This window comes from Sinocyclocheilus rhinocerous, unplaced genomic scaffold, assembly GCF_001515625.1.
Source record: "Sinocyclocheilus rhinocerous isolate Xijiao unplaced genomic scaffold, SAMN03320098_v1.1 scaffold3, whole genome shotgun sequence".
Classification (NCBI taxonomy): domain Eukaryota; kingdom Metazoa; phylum Chordata; class Actinopteri; order Cypriniformes; family Cyprinidae; genus Sinocyclocheilus; species Sinocyclocheilus rhinocerous.
The window spans coordinates 1,137,084-1,144,510 of record NW_015658759.1 but is presented as its reverse complement, the minus strand read 5'-3'; positions in this window follow the sequence as shown (position 1 = coordinate 1,144,510).

The window sequence follows — 7,427 nt, the reverse complement described above, 5'->3', positions numbered from 1 at the left end:
CGATGAGCTTTGTAAAAATCGACGCGTTTCAGAAAGGCGGGGCATAGAGGAGAAACAATAATGTACAGTATGTGGAAAATAATCTGTTTTTTGAACCTTAAACCGCATAAGCACATTTCATTACACCAAATACACAAAATAATGTTCTTTTTAGCAACACCATATGACCCCTTTAAAGAGTTTGTGTAAATTTCTAAGCTACTTGACCTGAAAAACAAGGTACTGTAGTACCATGGTAGTTCACTGTTTACTGAAAATTAAAATAAAAAAAAATAAATCTTTCTTATCTTTATTTTCTAGGTGCAGCTTCTGGTGCTGAATTTGTTGCGTACACTCTAAAAAATGCTGGGTTGTTTCAACCCAACGTTGGGTCAAATATGGACTAACCCAACTTTTGGGTTAAAACTTTAATTTAAAAATTTAACCCAACAGCTGGGTTAGTCCATATTTGACCCAATGTTGGGTTGAAACAACCCAGCATTTTTTAGAGTGTATTTTATTTGGCTCTCCTGGTCTGGGACCGTGGCCTGTTACACTCCTACAGCTGCCTGTAGGATATCCAAAAACTGTCATACACAAATTCATAAACTCACATATACTGCATCACACTTGCATATACTAGAAATATATTGGTGATATATTGGAGACCATATCAATATCAACCTTAAAGGAATAGTTCACACATAAATTTAAATTTACTAGACAGAACAATATTATGGATAGAGGTCTTGTATTTTAGCTGGTTTGAAGTTAAAAACGTCTTAATGATGATTCATTTCTTACAAACATGCAGCTTTTCACTTCATAATATGTTAATTAAAGGACTGGAGTTATGTGGATTATTGTGATGTTTTTACCAGCTGTTTGGACTCTCATTCTGCTGGCACCCATTCACTGCAGAGGATCAATTGGTGAGCAAATGAAGTAGTTGCTTTTCAGCAAACTTTAATTTTTGGTTTCATTTTTCATTTTGGCTCCTTCAAGTAGTTTTTCATCAAATCGGTCCTATTACGCTGATATTGGAAGTATTTTTCAGTGCTAACTAGTTATACATTTGTTAAGCTGTGCGTCATATTTTTATGCCTTAATTCACAAAAATATCAATTAATGCAAAAATTAAAAAAAAAAAAAAGAAAATCCTATCAGAATATATTTAAAATACTGACCATAACTTAATATCACATCCCTAATAAATATACGAAATGTTTTGTTACAGGTGAATGGGGTTCTGCCTCTGTTACCCCTGACTTTCCCCCTGCTTTGGGTTCTTGTGTGCATGTATGGAGAGGCCCGTGCTCTTTTACAGATGGGCTCACAGGCAGCGGAATGGTGGGTATGTTCAATAAAGAGGAAACCACACAATAGCTGGCTGTATATTTATTGCTCACAACTGTAACCATGTGAATGGATGTATGTTGTTAAGATTTGCAATGCCAGTTATCTCATTTCATTGAACAGGAAATGTGGAAGTTGACCTGCAAGAAATGTTACTCAGTGTTCTGGGGTCAAACATTGGCACTCTGCCACACTGCTAGTTTGCTACACAGTCTGGGATCTGTAACTGTAAGTGCAACCAAGCAAAAAGGTACAGTTAAAAATGTATGCATGTCATTGCATTCAGTAATCAGTTGGCATCTGCAAACAAATGATCTTGAAAATAAATGACACCTGGTTTGATATTTTGTTATCTAATGCAATGACATGCTTACGTTTTAAGTGTGTGCATTCGTTTAGAGTTATAGTTGACCTGCTGCACAGTGTGTGATGTTTCTCTGTGCTACACTGCAACATCTTACACAAGGGGTGACACTGGGGCAGTAAATGTTATTCTATCTCTCTCACAGTAATGCAATACTGAAATAAGAGCTTTGAGTGTGTATCAGAATGCAATTGGTCACAGTATCAGTATGCAAGAATATGTATGAACAAATGTGAACTTTGTGCAGTAATACTGTGTTAGTTCTTCTAAGCAAATGAAGAAAAGATTTGTGAGAATGTCTTTATAAATATAACAAAATATCTTGATATATCTTAAGATATCTAAATGGGCCACAGGATATATTAAAATCTAAAAGAGCAACAAGATATCTATTTTTAAAAAAAGTACTATGGCAGAAACAGGTATCAGAAGGTAAAACTATTGTACTGAATTATTAAAGTACCATACTCATATTCACGGTAGTGATTATATGGTTATTGACCAATATTAGGCATTTTTTTGGTGTATTGTATTGGTCTGTATAGGATATTTAATTGTGGATGCTATTTTAGATTATATTTGCCATCTAATCTCATTAAAACACTGTTAGTTTACTAACACAAAAATTGAATAATAAAAATAAATTCACTCATTTCTCACTTGGTACATTATAATGTGATGATTTTTTTTGTTTTTAGTGTTTGAATTTTAATTACATTACTAATTATGAAAAGCTTTAATTGGAGTATTGGGCATCACATAAAAAAATAATATAAAAAATAAACATCTATCATCTTAGTGGTACTGGACATAATTTTAGTATATTTATTTATATTGCATTTACATGGCACTCCCAGGTACTTCAAGGAATTCCATGGTATTACCCTGATGCATTTGTGTATATGTAGTTTTGGAGTTTAGCAGGAGCACTTATAATTGAATGACAATATTAAGAATAATGTTAATATTTATAACAGAGTTTTCCAAACTTTTTAATACAATGGGCCACAAAATCAAACTCGATTGAGGGCCGTGGACCAAAAGTAAATTTTGCATTGCATCCAATGATATTATATTAAAATATGCAAAAAAATATATATATAAACAAAAATTTGAATGTTTTTTTTAATTATTTTTTTAATCATTTAATAATTCATTTTTATTGTTTTTTATATTTCTATGCCAAAGTAAAAATATAAATTAAGATATGGTTCAAAAGCAAGTTTTTCCTTCTACTTGTGATATGGCATGGTGGGCCAAATCTAATAAATCTATCTATCTTAAGAATATTAAAAGTTCTCACAAATTGTTTATAGGTGTTTGTTTGTGTGTCTGGTTGTATATATGTATTTCAGGTCCTGTGTTGTGTTGATAAGCAGGGCATTCTCTCATGGCCCAGTCCAAACCCTGAAAATATTCTGTTCTTTAGCAAGTCCACCACCTCATCACAAGAGACAGACAGACAGGGGCAAAAGGAGGTGAAGAGAGAAAGAGACAAAGAAATGGAAGAGGTCGGCTTGTAGGACACAGCATATTTTGATCAAAATGGGCCTGCTTTTGTGAAAAAAATTCACTAGGTCTCATCTGATGTCTTCATTCTCAAGATCCGTTCACTCTGCAGTCTGCAGATGTTAAGCTTGTCCGTGGGTTTAGGCTCAGTGCGATGACACACAGGTGCAGTTTGATGACACATGCTGGCAACGTCACGCCCCCTCTCTTCGGCCTCTGGGATTGGCTGTACAGTTGGTCCTCTGTGACCCTGGAGTCGCCACCCACATGCTCCGCCTCTCTGACCACATGACCCATGCTGCGCTGGTGCGCACTCGACCCCCATGTCAGCCAGTCCACCATGGGGCCTCTGCCATCGAGGATTCTGGGTAAAGCCAGATGAGGGAAATTGTGGTTTTTAATGCTCCAGTGAAATACACCTTTTGTCAAGGTAGTTTCACAACAGTGAGAAATCAGAAGCATCAAAAAAATCTCAGAAGTAGTGTAAAAGTGAAACCAGAGTAAAGAGAAAGGGATATAGTGTATGTGTATCACTAGCAAAAAAGTATCAATTGTGTTTTTACATATGGTAAAACCATGTTTCTGGACATCAGTAGTAAGGTGTATTGAGTACCTTGGCGTAACATGTAAATGCCAATATTTACAAAAAACACTTAAGTTGTTCTTCGGACATGTTACCATTTTATAAACAGGTACCATGGTATTCTTGGAAATACCTTGGAATACCATGTACAAACATTTGAGGTTAAGTACGTTTTTTTTCAATTTTATTCAGAAAAGATTCATTAAATTGATCAAAAAGACCAATTAAGATATTTGAAGGCATTATTGTACAATGTTATAAAGGTTTTCTGTTCTGTTGAACTTTCTATTTATCAAAGGATATTCATATTACTGTTTCCACAGAAAATATTAAGCAGCACAAGTGTTTTCAGTATTGGTAAAAAAAAATGTTTCTTGAGCAGCAAATCACATATTAGAATGATTTCTGAAGGACCATGTGACACTGAAAACTGGAGTAATGATGCTGAAGATTCAGCTTTTTTATCGCAGGAATAAATGACACTTTAAAATATGCTCAAATAAAAATAATTATTTTAGATTGTAATAATAATTCACATTTTTGCAGTTTTTACTGTTCTAAAAAAATGCAGCATGAAGAGACTTATTTCAACAAAAATAAATAAATAAATACAGACCACAAACTTTTATATAGTAGTGTAAATACCATGATTCATTTCAATGCCATTGTATATTTCCTCCTACATAAAATATTGGCAGTACCACACAGTAATACCATGGTATTTTTAATATTTACAATGGTATTTATATAGTATTGCAGGGTTATTACAAAAATATAATGGTAGAATGATGCTTGCTGTTTGATCAGTGTATTGTAACCTTAAGTCTTTCATATTTTCCTAAATAAAATATCCAGCAAAACTGCGTTGTAGTGGTAACAATGTGTGTATGCACAGGCTTCTCCACCTCCGCGAAGGAGCTTTTCGAGCAGAGAATGAGTGTGCCCTCCATCTCCTGCCCTGCATGGAGACCCGGGGATTATTGCTTCACCTTCTGTGTCTATGAGACGGCTTCCTTTCTCACATCTCATAGCACTGCTGGTGCACCACACTCACACCGGTGCGAGTTTACAAGCACATGTACTGTATATATGCACGAACATCCCAGGACGTTTGTGACCTGTGACATTACAACATACACAGCCAATAGCAAATGGTTATGTTAGAATTTTTTTCTAGCATATTGTTTACTTCATAGTACTGTGCATTGTATACAGAAATAGTATGAAAAAAATATTCATTATGCAAGCGATAAAGTACAGCCAACTGGTCAATAGCAGAGGTGTTTATTTTATGATAATAATCCTTCGATTATACATTATCCCACTCATTGTACAGCTGCTTACCAAATAAATAAATAAGTAGACATTAAATATTTATGTATTTTTTTATGTATTGAAATTATGTATCATAAATTAGGTGTTTTAGTATTATTTATATACTATTATGTCTTAATATTTTTAATTAGCTTTTAGTATTATTTATTATTTAGCTTTATTTTATTTAGTTTTACTTTTTAGTTTAAGTCTTTAGTCATTTTGTTGTGCATTTGCAATTTTTATTAGTTTTGTTTTATTTTTAATTATTTATATTTAGGTTTCATTCATTTTTATTTCAGTTTTAGTAATTATATTAAATTTATTTATATTTTAGTTAGTTGCCAAGACAACATTTATAATTTTTAATTAGTTTATAAGTTTTCATTTAAGTTGTTCATCTAGTATTTCATTTCAGCTTTGTTTTAATTAACGAAAATTATTTGTAACAGGTTTATTGAACAGTAAAAACACTGGTCATTATACAATAATATTTTACCATAGATGATTGACCTATCAGAATGAAGGATTCCAGATCTCTGTATAATAAGCAATGATAAATATTTCAAACAGTAGTATACTTCATCATCACAAAACCTCAATACAATGCATCAGCAATTGTGCGCCCAGTTATAATATAGGAAATCAAAAGGGTTATTTTTGTATTTTTAGTCAGATTTTGTGTAAAAACAACATTTTAACTCTTGGGAATTGGATCATGTAATCAAGAAGCAGATATTAAAAATTGCAGCTGATATTACTTCCAGGTAATACGTAACACTTGCGCAGTATCAAGCTGAGTGTATTGCATTATGGGACAATATTCCAAGCAGCATGATAGACTACAGAAAATCTACATACTAGTACGCAGTAAAAGAGTATGAGTAGTTTGTTGTTTAGCACAGCTCTTAAAGTGGATATGTTTGAGATTAACAATTTCATAATTTTACAAACTCTCAAATATTCTATTGAGTATTTTACATATTAAGTACAACATGTCATTTTTGTCCCAAGGAGATCTTCAGTTCTTCTCATATGGCTCAGCTGACGTAATTTTGGGTGCATGCACTGAATTCTGGGATGGAGAGGATATTCAACCCCTCCCAGACTCTGACAGGTCTGACTTCTATGTAGATTCATGCTATGAACTTGGTATGTGTGTGTGTTGCACTGGACTCAATGCAGTGACCTTCTGTGACCACATCTCTCTGTTCTGCTTCATCCTGCTGCACTGTTCCCCTTAGAAAGTCAGTGAGCAGTTCTTATCTCAAGCACATTTACTGCTGGAACGTCCCCCTAGAGCAGAGGTGCCCAAACTCGGTCCTGGAGGACCGGTGTCCTGCAGAGTTTAGCTCCAACCCCAATTAAACACACCTGAACCAGCTAATCAAGCTCTTATAGGCATACTAGAAATTTACCAGCAGGTGTGTTGAGGCAAGTTAGAGCGAAACTCTGCAGGACACCGGCCCTCCAGGACCGAGTTTGGGCACCCCTGCCCTAGAGCATCTAGGGTTAAGTGGGTTGCTCAAGGACACAGAGGTGTTAGGGAATCTCACTATTGTTATTAAAACACAAATTTGGGCGGTCTGAATCATCAGCTTTCAGATTACAATCCCAAATCTTGAATCTCTAAAGGTACATTCACACTGACAGCGATGAAATCCCTGGAGGTCGCAATTCGGTGCTAGCAGGCGTTCCTATTTGAATGCAGTCCACCTCTAGTCGCATTGCATCACTGCTTATTTGCATGAAGCTGAACTTTGTTGTGTTGCCCACAGATGGAACTGCAAGTGCTTTGTTAGACTGATATAAAAACAAAATCAATAGAAAATGAATTATGAAACGTAAATAAGTATATTATTTTTCTATATTAATGTATTAATTAATAAATAATAATATTTTTAACATATAATTTGTATATAATTTGTGTGTGTGTGTGTATATAACTTTTTTTAAGAAATTCTATTACAATTTTTTTATTATAAATCGTTACAGCATTCCTGTATGGCTAGTCAGTGTGTGTTGCTGTTTCCTTTAAGCCACTGTTACAACCACATGACCTGGAAATAGATGACACCTGTGTGGAACTGCCTTTGAACCACAGTACTGACACTGCAGGTAGATGAGGAAAATGTCTGATTATGTAAAAATATATGATTATGTATGTGACTGAAGTGTTATCAGGAGGTAATATGTCCGTGTGTGTTTGTGCAGATGACATCTCTATCACACCCTTCAGGCAGCAGATCTTTCTGGGTCTGCTGTCCTCTCAGTATCAAGCCTGTCTTGATGTGGTCAGACTTATCTCAGGGCTGGACAGCG